This window comes from Pseudorca crassidens, chromosome 11 (genome assembly GCF_039906515.1).
Source record: "Pseudorca crassidens isolate mPseCra1 chromosome 11, mPseCra1.hap1, whole genome shotgun sequence".
Lineage (NCBI taxonomy): Eukaryota > Metazoa > Chordata > Mammalia > Artiodactyla > Delphinidae > Pseudorca > Pseudorca crassidens.
In genome coordinates, this window is record NC_090306.1 from 15,595,851 (window position 1) to 15,615,474 (window position 19,624).

A 19,624-nucleotide genomic window follows, 5' to 3' on the forward strand; every position below is an offset into this window, starting at 1 on the left:
CAAGGGGGAAGCAATTGTCCTTAACAGGGAGGAGTGGGCCACTTCTACACATACTTGGAGGACTTAGAGGAATCTATGGATTCTGGATTTATAATGCATCAACTTAGATGACTCCTATCCCATATCTCACAGTCCCATTCTTTGCCAGCAACAGCCTTGACCTTAGCATAGTGGATTGAGAAATTAATTTTCTTTGGAACTCTGCTAAGTACTGGGCCTATTCCTCAGCGTTCTCTGTCCTCCAGCTGCAGGAGATAAGATTATGTGCTGCCACGGAGACCTCCTGACTTTCACACTTAGCTGTTTATTTTTTCCCCAAACTTTGGATTTTAAAGAATTGAGATGTAATTCACATATCATAACATTCACCCTTTTAAAGTGTAAAATTCTTTGGTTTTAGTATATTCATAAAGTTGTACTTCTAATTCAAAACATTTCTATTTCAAAACATTTCCATCACCCCAGAAAGAAACCCTGAGCCCATAATACTCTTCATTCCCTTCTTCTAGCTTCTGGAAAGCACTAATCTACTTTGTCTCTATGGATTTGTCTATTCCATGCATTTCATATAAGTTTTAATGAAATATGTGATTTTTGTGTCTGGTTTCTTTTACTCAGGATGTTTTCAAGGTTCATCCGTATTATAGCATGTATCAGTACTTCAATTCCTTTTTATGATTAAATAATAATCCACTGTTTGGATATAGCATATTTTGTTTATCCACTCATCAGTTGATGGACATTTGGGTTGTCTCCACCTTTTGGATGTTATAAATAATGCTGCTGTGAACATTCATGTACAAGTTTTTTTTGACATATATTTTTGAATTCTCCCAGGTATACACATAGGAGTAGAATTGCTGGATCATATGGTAACTCTATGTTTAACTTTTTGAGGAACTGCCAGACTGTTTTTCAAAGCAGCTGCGTGATTTTAATTCCCATCAGCAATGTAGGAGGGTTCCAATTTTCCACATTATGGTCGATATTTGTTATTGTTTATATTTTTGACCGGTCACCTAGTGAGTGTAAAGTGGGATCTCATTGGGGTTTTGAGTTGCATTTCCGTAATGACTCAAGACAGCAATGTGCTTGTTCATTTGTATATCTTCTTTGGAAAAATGTCTTAGTCCTTTGCTCATTTTAAAATTTTATTTATTTTATCTTTGGCTGCGTTGAGTCTTTGTTGCTGCACACGGGCTTTCTCTAGTTGCAGAGAGTGGGGCCTCTTTGTTGCGGTGCACAGGCTTCTCATTACGGTGGCTTCTCTTGTTGCGGAGCACAGGCTCTAGGCTCGTGGGCTTCAGTAGTTGTGGCGCATGGGCTTAGTTGCTCCGCAGCATGTGGAATCTTCCCAGACCAGGGCTCGAACCCGTGTCCCCTGCATTGACAGGCGGATTCTCAACCACTGCACCACCGGGGAAGCCCCTTGGCTCATTTTTTACTGGGATTGTCTTTTTGTCATGGAGGCGTTCTTTGGATATTAAACTCTTATCAGATATGTGTTTCGGAAATGCTTTCCCCCATTCCGTGGTTTGTCTTTTCACTCTTCTGATAGTGTACCTTTTTTTTTTCTTTTGCAATGTTTGTTTATCCTTGTAGGTATGCAATTATCATAGTTTACAGGACGTTTTTTAGTAATTAATTGGACTATAAGAAAAACCATACAAAAAGTTTGTACCACAAAATTATGTCCCTGGGAATTAGGGTCCTCAGTAACAGAAATAAAGAAGCTCGAAAGGGTCACTGCTCAGCAACCTCTGGTAACTAAAGAGAGCAGAGCACAATCTGCTATTTGTGGAAATGAGGCTTCATAAAAATATCTTTCAAATATTCCCTATTACAAAAGGGAATGCCTATTAAAATGCCATTGTTTATTCTATATAAAATATCCATTCTACCCCCTCAAAAACTTTTTTTTTTTTGCTTTAAGATAAAGCAAAGGCCATATTCCTAAGATACACTTTGTGGAAATTATCTCAATACAAGATCCAAAGATTTCCATTATTTACTGTCCTTACTGAAAATCACCTGCATGTACCAGATGCAATTTTCTAAACTTCATCATTGATGAGCCTATTCCAAAGCAGAATTCTTCAGCAATACAAAAGACACAGGCTAAAATAGTCCTCACAGTTATACTTTAAAATAGATGTATTCAAAATATAAATATAATAATTCTCCAGACCATTATTTTTCCTAACGACTAAACTCTAAATTAAAAAAAAAAAAATGGAAGTTTTCAAACCAATGATGTGTGCAGCCCATTCTCATGACACAGTCATTTAAACTTCTCATTCTGCATGAGAAAGTTTTATTTCTTCCCTTTGTCTTGCGGAATAATTTAGGTTCCCACCTTGGGCACGATTCACCAAGTAGAGTAAGACCACAGATAAAAGTGAGAAAGAAACACAGGCAATGAAGAAAACTTCTAAAAACAGATATCCCCAAATATCCAATATCATGCCAGCAATGATGGAAATGACTGCCAACCCAAGATTCTGAATGGACTGCATGAAGCCGTATGCAGTTCCCAGTTGATGTTTGGGAACTACAAATGCCACCATTGGCCACAATGTACAGGCAGGCAATGAGTAGAGAGTCCCAGGAGACACATAGCAATCCAAGGGTTCCACAACCTGAAGGCCAGCATCATATGGGAAGCAAGAGTGGTCACCACTGCACACAGAACCCAGATGATGTTCTTTCCTGTTTTATCCACTAGAAGCCCAAATATTGGGGACATGGGAGCTGATGTTACATACACAATACTGTTAATAGCACTCGCTGCCTGGGAGGAAAAGCCAGATTTCTCTGTAAGAAAACTTGCCCAAGTCCAGTGAAAGGGAACACAGCAACATAATAGCAGACACAGATGATGAATATGAGCCACAGGGGGAAGGAGAAGTCCTTCACATCAGTGAACTTGATAACTTCAGCTGTTTTTCCTTGCTCTTTACGAAGGATTCATTCTGCTCTCTGATCCGAGTAAGCAAGGGCCAAGGCACAGACTAGTGAAAGAAGACATGTTATACCCCCGATCATAAGTGTGACCCCAAGGGTTGTGTGACCAGAACCCAATGAAGCTTCAACCTTAGAATACAGCCATCCCGTGGGGTTCATGTTTACTGTACTTCCAATTCTAGCCATGCTAAGCTGGAGTCCAAACACCAAGTTTAATTCTTTGCCTTTAAACCAACTCACAGCATATGTATTCTGGGCAACTGCTAAGGACTCCCCACCAATCCCAAACACAAACCTTCTAAATTCCATCAGCCAAAAAGCACGAAATATTCCACCCATAGCAAAAACAACCTGTCCAACGCAAACAAAGCAACTAAACATAACGGCGCCCCATCGTATTCCAGACACGCAGTCTATCAAAAAGCCACCAAAGAAACACAAAACTACGTTGGGCCAAGAATACCAGGCATGCAGCGTCATGAATTTCGTGGTATTCACCTGAATATCCCGTTTAACCTGAGTCTGAAGGGCAGCAGGATTATCATAGCAAAAACAGCTGCCGAAACCAAGGAAGCAACAGCACCAAAAGCTGGTGCGCCAGGCGACTGGGGTCGCAGAGGGCCGGCAGCGCCCCGGGGGCAGGGGGAGGTAACGGGGGCGCCTCTGCTGGCCTCGTTGCGGCAGCGGCGCCCCTGCTTCCTCATCCTCCATTGGGCCAACAGAGACCGAGAGACGACAGTGACTCCTGACAGTGTACTTTTGATACACAGAAATCTTTCATTTTAGTGAAGTTCAATTTATCTAATTTTGTTGCCTGTGCTTCTGGTTTCATGTTTAAGAAACCATTGCCAAATCTAAGGTCGTGAGGGTTTGCCCCTGTATTTTCTTCTAAGGGTTTTACAGTTTTAGTTCTTTATTTATTTATTGAAATATAGTTGATGTACAATGTTGTGTTAGTTTTAGTTGTACAGCAAAGTGATTCAATTATATATATCTATCCTTTTTCAGATTCATTGTGTTAGATTATTACAAGATACTGAGTATAATTCTCTGTGCTGTACAGTAGGTCCTTATTGGTTATATATTTTTTATATATAGTAGTGTGTATACGTTAATCCAGAACTCCTAATTTATCCCTCTCCCCCTTCCCCTTTGGTAACCATAAGTTTTCTGTGCCTGAGTTATTACTCAGCCATAAAAAAGAATGAAATAATGCCATTTGTAGCAACATGGATGGACCTAGAGATTATCATAGTGAAGTAAGTCAGGCAGAGAAAGACAAATATCATATGATATCGCCTATATGTGGAATCTTAAAAAATGATACAAATGAACTTATTTATAGTTTCAGTTCTTAAATTTAAGTATTTGATCCACTTTGTGTTAATTTTTTGTATATTCTGAGTTAGAGGTTCAACCTTATTCTTTTGTATGTGGATATCCAGTTGTCCCAACATCACTTATTGAAGAGACTATTCTTTCCCTATTGAATAGACTTGGTACCATTGTCAAAAACTATCAATATATGAATTTATTACTGGACTCCATTGATTTATATGTCTGTCTTTATACCAGTACTGCCCTGTCTTGATTACTGTATCTTTGTAGTAAGTTTGAAATCAGGAAGTATGAGTCCTCCAACTTTATTTCACATATAGCTTTTAATTAACGATTTATAACCACCAGACTTTCATTCTTTTTCTCCAGAGCATAAATTCTCAGAAACTGCTCTAATTATATTTTTCTTAGAATGTCTATTTCCTCAAATTCTCCAAGCCCTGATACATTGCACCTGCTAAACCGTTTCTTCCCACTGGTGTACCATCCCAGTTCACCACGGGTGAAAATAACAATTGCACTGTCTACTTCGATCCAGGTTTCTTAGAATCTAGTTTTATAATATTCTTCTGGCTTCTTCTGGTCCATGTTGAGTAGGTGGAGGGCAGGTAGGAGGACCTGGAGTTACCTGAGATCCACCACCAGTGATGGGGTTCTCATTGCTAGTCAGCCAGAGAATATTCAAATACCAAAACCTCATCTTCATATTTGCTTTCTCAGAGGCTACTGGTAATAACTGAAGCAGACTCTGAGACAGACATTAGTGTGCAGGGAACTTATTAGGGGCCCAGTATTTGTTGGGGAAGGAAAGGAAGAGGCATTGGACAGAGGTAGAAATTGGGCTGTGATGCAGTCTCCACGTAGCCTCAGCCAACTTCACGGGGAGCTCAGAAGCTGGGGAGGCCCTGCAGAGTTGCCCCGAGTTGGGGTGAGAGAGTCAGGAAACTTGTGTACTGACTAGTCATCTTATGGGCTTCTGTTTATGGGGGATGCAGCTGTCTTCAGCTGAAGGCAGTTCCTGGAGAGGGCTGAGAGTTGAGGAGTCTGCCAGCAGCTCTTACAGCCACTGAGAAATAGGCCCTTCAGCCCCGAAAAGGGGATCTGAACGCTTATCACAGAGCCCACCATCAGAATCTGTCAACCAAGAAATATAATTCCAGTGATATGTCTGAGACAGTTCAGGCTTTTGGCATCCTCTTATTTTCCCACTGATATGAAAGAGGGGGTTGGAGAGCAGGAAGGCATTAGGCACTGGAGGTAGTACAGGACCAAATGCAGGGGGATTGTAGAGAAGGCTAAAGCGGCTGAGGGGAGAGAAGACAGTTCTCTGATTCCATGATTGCATCCAGGATCTGCTTGCACTCAATTGTGAAGAAATGGAAGCAGAAGGCTATATTTAATTTAATATAATTTTTAAATTTTTTGCCTTTACACAGCAGAAATTGATCTTCTCACAGTTCTGGAGGCCAGAACTCCAAAGTCAAGGTGTCACCAGGGCTGTTCTCCCTCTGAGGGCTCTAGGGGAAGATTCTTCCTTGCCTCTTCCAGCTGCTGGTGGCCCCAAGTGTTCTTTGGCTTGTGGCTGTGTCACATCTTCTGGCCTTCTCCTCTCTCTTTTCTCCTCTTCTGTTTCCACTTCGACATGGTTTTCTTCTCATTGGTCAGATGTGTCGTCATTGCTCGGTCAGCCGTTAGGTTTTTTCAGAGGTTAGTTGTTCCATATGTAGCTGTAGACCTGGTGTATCCATGAGAGAAAGTGAGTTCAGGACCTTTCTACATTGCCACCTTGAACCAGAACTGCTGCATTTTATTGGAACTTAGCCGAGACCTTCTCTAACCCTACAGCACCGGTGTGGCTTCGCACGGTTTGTGAAGATTTCTTCACCTAAGTAAAGAAATTTTATTTTCAGAGGATTCTCGTTAGAGTGTTGTTTTGTTGGAGTTCACTGTTAGTGTCAATGACGTCGATTTATTGGTGTTGCACGTTGGGTTCTCCAGGATTCATGCTCTGAGACAGGGGTTTTTGTTATGGTTGTGTATTAGGGAGTGTCCTTGGGGTGAGACCTATCGGCAGGGCTGGGCAGGTGAGGAGCCCAGCTAGATAGAGGCCCAGGCTGGCAGCCTCTGCTGACCCCATGGGGAGCTCTGGAGCTGAAAGGGCCCGTCAGAGATGCCTCACATTGGGCCAGAGCTTCCAGTCCTTTATCCCTTGATTAGTCATTGTATGCAGGCTACTCCTGGAAGGGTGTGACTTTGGGTGAAGGGGGTTCAGCGTGGCTGAGGCAGAGGGAGTCCTGAGGAGGCTGCCAGGCAAGGCCACACGCTCTGACTTTCTCAGTGTCCCGTGGCTCCTCAGTGTCAGGAATCTAGATTTTCTGACTCCTACTTAGGAGATGTTTCCTCTCTCACCTCCTGTAACTGCACAGTGGGGCCGGCACCAAGCTTGCCGCTGTGTTTTCTGGGCCTTGTTCTTGGCGGCAGTGTTGAGCTGTGTGGACTTTTTGTGAGAGTAATATTTTTGAAAGACCTCAGGTGGCCTAGGTTTAGCAGAGTCAGCTCCAGGATTGGCCGAGGCAAAGCATTCCTCGAATGGATTCACTGCTAATTCACCAAGTTCCCTCGGACAATTTATAATAAATCTGAAGGGACACCGAACCAGCCGGCTTGCTTCCCATTTTTGTTCATTTCCAGGGTGGATACGGAGTTTGGCGTCTCCCTGGCTCTTTTTGCTGCCTGAACATGTCAGTCTTGAACTAAAAATAGCCTGCAGCTCACTGGGGTCGATGTGGGTTGACTAGAGCTCAACTTCTCAGCAACTCGGAGGAGGTTGGAGAGGAAGATGAAGGGGATCATTAAAGGAAAGAGATTTTATTTAGTGGTTAATGTAGATGGCTTTGAGCTTTAGAAAATAAGAGTGATTGCTTCATGAAGTCTAGGTTGACAAAAAGGAGGTTATTTATCAACATTAGGAGAGCAAGGAATTGTTTTGCAGACGTGTAGGCACGATAGGAGAGAGGCAATGACTGATGGCTTAGGAGGCACTATGGAGGTAAAGCAAAGAGTGTAGTCTAGGAGTGGATACGGAGTCAGTCTCTCGATGCTCGTTCTGATTCTGCTACTTACGAGCACATACCTTTGGGTCAAAGTCTTGCTCTCTCTTGGTTTTAGATTTTCCATCTTTAAAATGGGTCCGATTACATATGATTTGCCTTATTCCTTTGATGGTTACAAGGAGCCAATGAAATAATAGCTGTAAAGGTGTGAAGTTCCATAGACAAAAGAATAAATATCTAGGGCTCTCTCACATGAATCTCAAGGCTTTGGGCAATTCTTGAGACTCTGGGATACATACGAAATGGATAGAGTTTGGAAGATCGTAGATCTGGGAGGTCCTAATTACCTCAGGAAGCATGGTTTAGAGGAAGGAAACCGGTTTCTAGTTCCTCTTCTCTGGCTTCCAGGAGTCTTGATTCATCTGTTCCTTTGGAGGTTCTCTGGAAATTGAAACTTCACTGGGCCCTTATAGGTGGCTTTAGTCTGTTTGGCCCTGTCTCAACTGTCTTGGACAAAATGAGCTTCTCTTGGAGCAACTAAAAGTTCAGGAAATGAGTCAGAATGACTGATAGTATCTAGTGGTGCAAGATGATGCGGCTCTAACAAGAATATATTCTTTGTGTAGAAATTGAAGGTTTGAGAAAAAACGCACATCTCTTGTGAGAACTCAGTCAAGTAATAATGAAATTTTGGAATGAATATTCTCTACAGATTCCTGATGAAGATACGTATGTGAGAAGACCATGATGTTTCATGGAAGACATAGCAGAAGCAGGACTCATCTGCTCTATTGACGTAACCTTCTGACTCATCTTACTGTGTCTAGTTTCCTCTGTTCCAGTTCATTCTTCACACTCTCGAAAGAGTTACCTCTCTAAATCTGCTTGTGCTGTTTTTCCTGCTTAACTCTGTTGCTTTCAAACTAAGGTCTAAATTCTTCAGTGTAGCATATGCTAGACTCTAGGGCAGGGATTTTGTTTGCCATGTGCCTACATTATCTAAGATAATTTCTAGCAAATAGTTAAATGCCCAATGAATATTTGTGTATGAATTAATAAAGAACATTCATGATTGGGCTTTAATCCACCTTTTCAGTTACCTCTCCTGTCCCCTCTTGCTCTACCTATTGGGGACAGGTGACTCGCTGTTCCCAAAATCAGTTTGCTTATTTCAATCCGTGTCTTTGAAATACTTTTCTTGCTGACTGGAATGATCCCCTTTATCACCTGTGGCTGAAAAATATTCTTTTGATTCTTTAATATTCAGCTCAGTTGTCACCACTTCTTTGATGACTTTGTTGACCCTCATGGTCTATGTTCCATTTGACTTTGTTCTGCAGTGGTCGCACTTCGAATGCTGTAAAGCAATGGTGTCCACGTCTGTGTCCCTCACAAGGTCTTATCTTGCTTATCTTTGTCAAGTTCCTGGGCATAATAGGTGGTTAATTAATGTGTGTTGAATGATCAAATGGATGTATTTTATGATGAACCAGTTAGCTTAGTGATAAGTGTACCATGTTCTCTCCATGGGCTATAATCAAGGAACTGGAATGAAAGACAGGTCAAACAGTAGGTTCTGTGTTCAAATACTGTTTTGTTCTCAGGTTCCAAGATGAGAAATAGCAACATGTTTCATGGTCACAAACCTTATGGGCTCAACGGCTAATCACAGGTTTAAACTCTGGTGCTAATGAGGTTTGTTCTCCCCATGAAGTATCCTCTGTCATTTGAGAGAAAACTCTCTTTGGAGGGTACTGACTGTGCTACCAAGATGGCTCAGTATTTCACACATTCCCAGTAATAAGTCAGTACAATTTTTCTTTTACTCCTACTGGAGGAACAATTTAAAGTATTTGTATATTGGATGGCAGGACTTTGTGTAACAGACTAGATTTTGTGAGACAGCGACTCAAAATAACGTGATTTAGTGTCTGACACGGTACCTAATACAGTAATATATTCATTAACTATTATATCACCTTGGAAATAAATTCTTGTTTGGATCTTCATTGGAGAGGGACAGTTACGATCTATGGTAAAAATGGAGACATATTTCAAAGTTAAGCAAAGCCCTGGAGAAAGTTTTTCATTTCTCTTTCCCGTGTTTCATATTTACCGGTCTTAAATAACTCTTTAGTTGGTTAGAGCCTTTTTAATGATAACCAGGACGCAGAATTAATTAATGACTTGTTAGCATTGTGAGAGCTGGGGACAAAACAGAATGTTCTGGATCCTCAGCCGTATTGTATTATCATGCCCATTTTAAGGATCACATATCACCTCTGATGCCCCATCACCATATTTTGATTATTATGGGATGTCTGGAATTTAAGACTCAGTCCTTTACTTTCTTACACCTCCCTGGTTAGCTATATAGTGAGAGTGTAGTTAATTTTTAGCTCTCTCAACACAGATTGTTCCAAATCTGTTCCACTATCAGTTTTCCTAATCTAGTCTATGTCCTTGTATGCTGGTCTGGCTTATTTATATGTTGCAAGCTCTCTGTGCCAAAGGAATCCATCTCTGTGTCATCTGATCTACATAAAAGTCTTGTGAAGTGAATATTGTCCTTCCTATTTCATGGAAGGGAAAATGGGCTAAGAAGCATTTGTAAGACCATACTACTAGTATTCATTCATTCACCAACTGTTGAATGAGCTCAGTGCAAGACACTGACTTGATAGTTGCCAAACGGGGGTCTTTGCCCTCATGGAGCATATATTCTAGTGGATGTAAGTTATAGAGCCTTTGACTTCAAGACTGACACATGGCCAAGCACCCCAGACTGTAAGATTCTTGAAAATAGGGACCCTATTCAGGAACGATATCAATTCAGTTACTGAATTGAATGGAATTCTGGCAACTAGGATTTATCCTTATCTGCTATCCCTTGTTTTCTCCTTAGTGGATGTTTAACAAGGTGAATACATGTGTGTGGGTAGAACAAATGGCTAGCCAGTTCCTAAGCTGGTATCCTTTGATGACTTTTCTTTCCCCCAAATTCCCACCAGTGGTCACTTATCTGAAGGTACTGTCATTTCTGGCTTCCCCTAATAAGCTTCAAATGTATATGGTATGGGAAATGCATAATCTAGTAACTTAATACCTCAGTACAAATTAGTTTATTAGGTAAATAGCCTGTTTTGGCTAGAGGGGCCCAGGTCTGAAGCATATGCCAAGAAAGTAGAAGTCCAGGTAGGTTGTTCTGACTGAGACTTTTGTTAGTTTGTTTTTCTTCAAGTGAAGCTGGGTGTGGCCTAAGTAGGGTGAATCACAAGGCCTGGGGCAGTGAAGGTGAAGGTGTATATGGAAGTATAGACCAAGTGCTAAGGAGCTTCGGATGATATATGGGCAGTGTGTGAGACTGTATGTGTGTGAGACTGTGTGTGTGTGTGTGTCACAGTTTGCCTTAAGCACAGTTTGTATCCAGGAGTTGTCATGTGTAACTAAGACAACAGCGCCCAAGTGAAACTTGTGTTTCTCCTTGTATTTGGCTGCTGAAAGACTGTACAATTTATTTAGTGCTTTCATTAATGGGACCCCGTTATAGTTCCTGGGTTAGGTTGGGTCAGCAATGCATCAGAAGGCCAGTGCTGTATATTACCAGCTAAGAGGATGCTCCCAGTCATGTATTACCATGACAGTAGCTTCTACTCCGTGGTGCCCATCTTTCACTTAAGGAAGAATTAAGGGAAGAAATGGCACAAATGGATGTTGTTGCTATAGATAAGGGGCTAGAGTAGCTTTGTGGTCTTAATTTAAAACCTTTTATAGAGAAGGGATACTCAGAGGCAGGAAGTAAGAGGTGTTCCACACAGCTAGCTAAACTAAATGGGAATGTGGTTCTTAATGACTCTTGAGACAATGCTGAGGACAATAACGGTTGTAATATTTTTGAAGAGCAGTGTGTAAATCCAGTAAAAGGAGAGAAGAGATTTCTCATTTTCCTGTTTTTGGAGCCAGCAGGATTTCCAGCTGCATGTAATTTCAGGAAGTAATGTGACTATTTATTCAGTAATAGTTTGCAAATTTCCTAGGAAATGATGAAATCGTTCTGATGGAATTAAAATGGCTATTGAAATATATGTCATAATATTTGCCAAGTATTGTTTCTTGTCTGTTAAAACCACATTAATTTATTTCAAAATGGAAGTAAAATCTTAACAAATACGTCATATAGGCATATTTTCCCGGAGTGAAAATACAGTATCAAAATTCACATTACCAAAGCCAATCAAACAGGGCACATGGACACGTGAAACTACAACTTTGGTAAGTGCTCTGCAAGAAAGGCACATGGTGCTGTGATGATACCTGAGCATTGATGGAAGGCTTCCGTGGAAGTGGAATTAAAGCCAAGACCTAAAGGATGACTAGGAGTTAGCTAAGACTCGTGGCAAGAGTCCTCCGGATGGCAGACAGCATCTTCAAATGCCTGTGGTGGAGGGAAGCAGTACAGAATGTAGTTTGGGGATGGATGGCGGGGGCTCATGGTACAATATAGGCTGGAGAGTCGGGGGTTAAACCCAGTGAGGTTTGTAGACCGTGTGAAAAATCTTCATCTCTATTTTAAGAGCAAGTAGATGCTGTAAAGGGGTTTTAATAGCAGGGGTGAGAGTGGAGGGTGATACAATCAGATCTCTGCTTTGGCTGCAATGTAGAGGCTGGATTGTAGAGGGACAATAGTTCAGGTGGCCTCATTACTCAGTAATGAGAAAGAAGGTTAGATAAGCCTATGGATGTGGACATGCTTTAAGGTTTGGTTTACATGAATGTACAGTATCCTCTCACCAGATTCTCACCTGTACTCACAACAGCACACACACAGGAAGCTGGTGGAAGATGTTTAAGAACCTTTTCTTCAGAGTCCAGTCCTTGGTTGTCTTCTCTTGCTTTGCATCAGGAAGACAAATGGTTTTTTAATTGAAGTGCCAACTGTGGTTGGTTGGTAGTGGATGCTGGGGGAGCAATACTGAGAAGGTTTCTGAAATCCTCTGGGTTTAGCAAGAGAGAGCGCTCTGATAGCTTTGTGATGCTTTCCCTGGGCATGGAGCTAAGAGTCCTGAGAGTGGTGGTGTGCGTTTCCCTCTGTATGCCCTCAGTCCTTACCATGGCTTCATTATGTATGTTGTGCTGATTCAGAGTTTTGGATTTTTTAAACATTTGAGTCAAATCTGTCCCTCTAGGTGAGTTCTTTCCCTAATTGTAGATAATTTCCAGCTTTCTATAGAACTTCTCTTCCTAGATGTCTTGTGGTAACTTAAACATTGTGTCTCAAAATGGACTACATTATTATTATTATTTTAATTTATTTTTTATTTTTTTGTGGTACGCAGGCCTCTCACTGTTGTGGCCTCTCCCATTGCGGAGCACAGGCTCCGGACGCGCAGGCCTAGCGGCCATGGCTCACGGGCCCAGCCGCTGCGCTGCATGTGGGATCTTCCCGGACCGGGGCACGAGCCCGTGTCCCCTGCATTGGCAGGCAGACTCTCAACCACTGCGCCACCAGGGAAGCCCTTGACTACATTATTTTCCCTTGTCAAAGGGATTAGTTCTGTCATATTCCCTATTTTAGTTAATGACATCATCACCATTCCTATTTCCTAAGCTAGAAGCAGAAGATTCATTCTTGCCTCTTTGCTTTACCTTTCTCCCTTACATCCAGTTGAGAAAAATATTCCATTAATCCTACTTTATTTGTTTTATTCTTAAAAATTTTTAATTGAAATATAGTTGATTTACAACATTGTATTAATTTCTGCATACAGAGTGACTCAGTTGTACATATATATTCAATCATACTTTATAAATGTCTCTGGAATCCTGACTTTCCTCTCTATTCTATAATATTACAATCGCCCTAGTTCAGTGTCTAGTTTTCCTCCTAGAGATAAGAAAGTCACAGTCTCCTAGCTGGTTTCTCATTATTACATTCTACCTGCACCCTGATTAGCTTTTGTACTACAACCAGAATTGTCTTTCTAAATCTGATCATGTCATTCTTCTGTGGAAATTCCCTTCTTGTGTATAAATAATATGCAGTGACCTCTCCTTAGCTTAGAAGCCTTTAGTGGGTGGACCTGTACTTGTCCCCATCATTTCTCACTCTTCACACCATGCACTCCATTGGTCAAACTTGCTGAAGCTCTTGCTGCACCTGAGACTTGCCATACTCCTTCATGACTATGTATCTGTACAAGCTGTACTGTCTGCCTGGGATGTCCTACTCACGCTACTCAAAGTTGTACCAATCTTTTAAGTATCAGTTAAACATCCCTTTTGGTCCAGTTAATTTCTCCAGAGATGAATCTTTTCACATCCTGTTTTTGAGGTATAAGTCTGGCTGCCAGCATCCCAGAAGCCTGGGACTACCACTCTTCAACATGTAGATTTTCACATCATCCCTTTGTTTGTGACATGGTACTTCATGCCCTCCCTCGACTATGCCTTTTGGTTTGCATTCTCCATGGCAGACTTTCTTTTTCCAAGGTGCAGGAGTGGTACTTGCCCCAGCCCTCATAGCCACTTTCATAAACACTCTTTGCCTCTAATTCCTGTACTTTTCTGGGATTCTGCCGTACAACTGGTCATGGGTCGTATTTGTTCATCCTCTGAATGTATTCAACTGTCTCGGTTACCATCCATTCATTTGCTTTCCATATTCCCAAATTTTGTTAACATCTCTCCCTTGCTGTTGTATTCATTCTGTCTGTCTGGTGGATCACTCACTTTTTATTTAGCAACTGTTCTCTTTTAGTCCATTTATATTAGTGCAGTTTCATTTATTCAGTCTTCTGTTTGTTCAGTCTACCATGTTTCATCAGAACCTGCGCAGTTGTTTTCCAGTTATACTCTTTGTCATATACTTATTTATTTTTAACAAAGGGGATATGTGAGCATCAAAGAATAAGCATCTATCAGAAGAAGCAGCTTTTGGAATCAGGGCTTTGGCAGATCTTTCCAGCTCCATCACTCACGACATCTCCACACGTATACTGTCATTCAGTCACACCAACCGACCTGTAGTTTGCTGTTCTGATACAATTTTCTAAAGACAGTTGTTGATTATGTTCTCTGGATTTGGAACTCCTTTTATCTAGGGTAAACCTAGATAAAAATCTCTCACTCTTTTAAATTTGTTTCAAGTGCCCTTTATTCTGGAAGCATTTCCCTGTCCAACCCCAGGGTGTGATTTATACACTCTGTCTTTATCCTTCATCTAAATGCCTCTGCTGGGCTCTTACAATGTCTTTGCCTTCTTGATTATAAGAATTATCAGTGTATCATAATACTGATTTTCTTGCCTACTCTATAAACTAGACTGAGCTCTTTGAGAACAGGGTCTGTGTTTATTCCTACTGTATCCTCCTTACCTGTACTACAAAGTAGCGCTCAATACCCATTTGTTGAATTAATGATGACATGATACCCTACTCATAGAAGTGATCTGTTTTCCTTCCTTTAGGAAGTTTGTCTTACCAGGGGTGCTTTTCTCATAGTTGCCACCACTCTGTGGACTCAAGTGATCAGGAAACAATTTGCAGAGAATACACGTATACGTGAAACAGGCAGTTACGGCAGGTCAAGCGCGTGTTTCTGATTGCGGCACTGGGCAGCTTGATGAACCTTGCAAGCACCCTTTAGAAATTCTCAAGTCTACATACTGCAGGTGAAATACATTTGATGTTGAAGCAAGTGGCTAATTATTGAGAATTGGTTGATTATTAACTCAGTAGCCTCTTGTTCAATCTGTTATGCATATGGAAAACACAGCTAAAAATATCATGAATGCTCTGAAAAAGCCAGTCCAAAAAAAAAAAGCAGTTAGCTTGAACAGCTGGAAGCATATTTTGCCAGGATATGTATTTACTAATATTTGAGTAACACTGGTTCACAATTTTTACTTAGGGTACTAACATCACTCAAATCCCCAGAGGAGGAAAATGTCTTTATGCTAGGTATTTCTCTAAGCATTCCCCCTTTTTCCTCTTCTTCCTCCCCACAACTTCAATCACATAGTCAGAAATCTATGATACATAATTTCAAAGACCCAAGAGGGAAAATAGAGAGGCAGAATAGTAACTCATGTAAAGCACAGGGTCTGGGCGTGGGTTGCCTCAGTTTGAGTCCCATCTTCAATAGTACTAAGTGTATGACCATGGAGAAGGTCATACACTTAGTACCCTTATGTACCTCATTTGTAAAACAGGGTTACAAAGATTGATCTTAGTGTTGGTGTAGGATTAAATGAGATAATACTTACAAATCTCTTAGGGAAATGCTTAGCATATCATAATCAGTCAATTATTGCTATTATTCCCATACAGTCTTTTTTTAAAAAATACTTATTTTTGGCTGTGTTGGGTCTTCATTGCTGCGTGTGGGCCTCCTTTAGTTGCGGCGAGCGGGGGCTACTCTTTGTTGCGGTGCTCAGTCTTCTCATTGTGATGGCTTCTCTTGCTGTGGAGCATGGGCTCTAGGTGTGTGGGCTTCAGTAGTTGTGGCACGTGTGCTCAGTAGTTGTGGTGCACTGGCTTAGTTGCTCCACGACATGTGGGATCTTCCCGGACCAGGGCTCAGACCCGTGTCCCCTGTATTGGCAGGTGGATTCTTAACCACTGTGCCACCAGGGGAGTCCCCCATGTAGTCTTGAGGCTATATATCAGTATTGATCCTTTTTCGAGGTGTGGTGCTAAATTTCTATTTTTCCCCATAATTTTTTATGTTAATGGTGTGATGTATATTCATACCAGTAACATAAAGAATTAGTGCCAAGATCCCCCATGTGTGCTTTGACTTAATGCTTCTTAGTATTTGTAATCTCTACCTGCATTCTAGGCTCCAACTTTTAGCTCTCATTGAAGAAAGGGAGTGTTTATGGCCAAGGAACAAGTGTGCCCTTTGGTCAATATCCTGTTTAATTCCTATATCACATGCGTTTTTTTTTTTTTTTTTTTTTTTTTTTGCGGTACACGGGCCTCTCACTGTTGTGGCCTCTCCCGTTGCGGAGCACAGGCTCCAGACGCGCAGGCTCAGTGGCCATGGCTCACGGGCACAGCCGCTCCGCTGCATGTGGGATCTTCCCGGACCAGGGCAGAAACCCGTGTCCCCTGCATTGGCAGGCGGACTCTCAACCACTGCGCCACCAGGGAAGCCCCCACATGCGTTTTTTTTCTAAGGGTGAACTCTCTAGAATTGAACTTACAGAAATCTCAAACAGAAAAGGGGAGTTTATTAGGTTTGTCAACCCACAGGAGTTATTGATTAAATATCTGAAGTAGTAGCTGTGTTGTAAACTCTAATACAAAATATCAAAATGGGTTCCTACAATCCCACACATACTCTCCGTATGTGGTATGAGATGTCATGGACTCGAGCTGATACAGTGTTTCATATGTGAATAGAGGCTGCTCAGAGGCTTGAGAATAATTTGTTAATTAGTACAACTCCATCTCCACTTTACTTATAGTACACTTTGCTCAGTAATATTGCCTTTCATATACTGTATGAAAGCAAATTTGAACGCTGTCTTGTTGAATTATGACAAAGTACAAATTAGTGTGTGTGTGTGTATATTTACCTATATATATATTTCTGCATATGCCAACTATACTTGTTAAAAAGTGACAACATGTGGAGCCTTGGTTTATAGATGAAAACACTAAACTGCTATTAATTTTTAAAATTATACTATACAAAAAATAAGCCACTAAAATTAGTATTCCAGGGCTTCCCTGGTGGCGCAGTGGTTGAGAGTCCGCCTGCCGATGCAGGGGACACGGGTTCGTGCCCTGGTCCGGGAAGATCCCACATGCCGCGGAGCGGCTGGGCCCGTGAGCCATGGCCGCTGGGCCTGCGCGTCCAGAGCCTGTGCTCCGCAACGGGAGAGGCCACAACAGTGAGAGGCCCGCGTACCGCAAAAAAAAAAAAAAAATTAGTATTCCAGAAGGAACCAATAGATGTCAGATAGGTCGGTAGGATCTGTAATAATGGATGGACTCACTGAACAAACTTTAACAGGATAAGTCAATCAAGTAAGCGTAATGTGACTTCCCTATGAGAACTTTTTTCTGAATAAAATGACCAGGTTTATTAAGAAGTAAAAGGAGGAGTTTAAGTACTTCACCAAGACTTTCAAAAACTCTTTGAGAAAATATCTTCAAACATAACTATCAAATTAGTCACTGTGAACTTGGAAAAATGTTTTATAATGTAGAGGTGTAGAGACAGAAGATAAATAGTAGGGAGATACAGATACTTCTTGAGGTGAAGAGAATTCATAGTGTTGGGTGCTAGGGTTTGGAGGAAGGGAGTGAAAGGGTGTGCTACCCAGGAGCAAAGAAATGTAGTTTGCTTCCAACAGCTGACTCGGTAGCTGTTGAGCTGTGTTTCGACTGTTGGAGAAGCAGAACAGCAGGCTGCCGAGAGCGCCAGCAGCTATCCACACGTCGTCTGTATTCTTGAGGGGTGGGAAGTGGCTGTTTCAGGGGTACTGCTCTGTGATTATCAGGGAGGCTTGGCGTCAGATGTCCCTTGCGAGGCGCCCTCCACAGTCAGCAGCCATTGGAAGTGTGCCAGTGCTGCAAACAATAAAATTCACCTTAGCTTAACTACGCAGGAAAGAAACTTATTAAAATATATTTGACGCATCAAAGAATCTGCATTATACTTAGGGTGTCTGGCTTAGTCACTGCACATCCAGAAACGATACCTAGACCAGACCTCGGTGGCTACTCCAGCAGAGACACCAAGGCTGTCTCCACCTCGTGTGGGCGTCGTATTTTGTTTTGGACATTGTAACTTCCAGTGATGATACTGGTCTGGGCCCCAGAAGCTCTGGGCTTTCTGACCTGAAAAGATGGATGCTTCTGCTGCCACACTTACTGAAAGATGGGTGACATCTGCATCTCTTTTCTCATGTCACCAACTTCCCAGACTAAAGTCCTGTGTGGGTGCATTGCATACCTTTACCCTGCTGCAAGTAAGTTGGAGTTCTGGCTTCTATGTTGAAGAGACAGGGCTCAGTACGTGTGAGACTGTTCAGTCAAAAGTATAGTGTTCAAAGGATGCTGAATTGCCACAGACATGACAAGTATTCACCACACCCCCAAAAGTGGTACTTAGATGGCATAGGATCTTAGAGGGGTGTTACCAGCTTTGTATACCGATCACTTAATTAATGCTGTTTGTATTAATAATACAGTATTAATAAAATGCTGTAGTATGAATACCTGTTCTGTATTTTAGGTTATGTCAGGAGTCCTGTGAGTGGAAAAAGCATATATAAAGGCTAGAAAAATGGAGTATTCACTCGATCCTTAAATCCCAATATATTAGAATGAAAGAATAGTTCGAAGCTCATTAAAACATGAGTATGAACACATAGTGTATAGTAATGAGCCTGCTATCCTTATTTAGATAAACTTGACAGTTCTCTCCTTTACTTTTCATTGAACCATGTATATCATGTTACCATAGCAAATAGAATAGTTTATTCCATTTTTTTCCTCACATATCTGTCTCGAGTCTGTTTTGTAAAGGGTCTTGTACTGGCACACGGTAAGAAATGAAAATGTTTGAATGAAATAATAGTATCAGAGTGCAAACAGGGATGTCTGGGGTATGTCATAACTTTTCTGAGATAGATATCTTAAGCATCAGCAATGTTTTTCCCATAGGTACATTTTGGCATCATAGTCATTGAGAATATAGACGAGGCAGTGATGTGGCCATGGATAGGAGCAAAGCAAAGTACGGGCAGCTACCCAGTATGATGGTTAGGATTTAGGTCAAGGAGAGGTTGGCACATCTAGATCAGCCAAGAGGAAGACTCATTTCTTGGTTTTGTTTTGCCTTTGATTGGATGACTGGTGAAATAGTTATTTACATAAGGTAGGGTAAAGTTGACATGATCACCTCAATCTTCTTTTCTAGATAATTTTATTTATGCTCTTTCTAAGAATGCAGTTAAACACTTTATATACAACATTTTCAAATTTGAAGTAAAAGGGTTTTGATGTGACTTAGTATGTTACACATTCAATGAGTAGATACAAAAACACATGAACGACCTATTAAAATATTTGTAGGAAATGACTGGTGTTGGTTTTAATTTAATATATTGAGATATTAAAGACATTTTTGTTTTTTTAAATAAATAAATAAATTTTATTTTTGGCTGCATTGGGTCTTTGTTACTGCATGTGGGCTTTCTCTAGTTGTGGCGAGTGGGGGCTACTCTTTGTTACGGTGTGTGGGCTTCTCATTGC

General features: G+C 41.3%; 1 long non-coding RNA gene and 1 pseudogene across 1 annotated transcript in view; one reads left to right on the plus strand and one right to left on the minus strand.

Moving 5' to 3' along the window:
* Positions 1-19,624, plus strand: part of LOC137201691 (uncharacterized) — a 247,764-nt gene that overhangs the window by 150,544 nt on the left and 77,596 nt on the right. The window lies entirely within an intron of this gene.
* Positions 1,949-3,425, minus strand: LOC137202783 (lysosomal dipeptide transporter MFSD1 pseudogene; annotated as a pseudogene).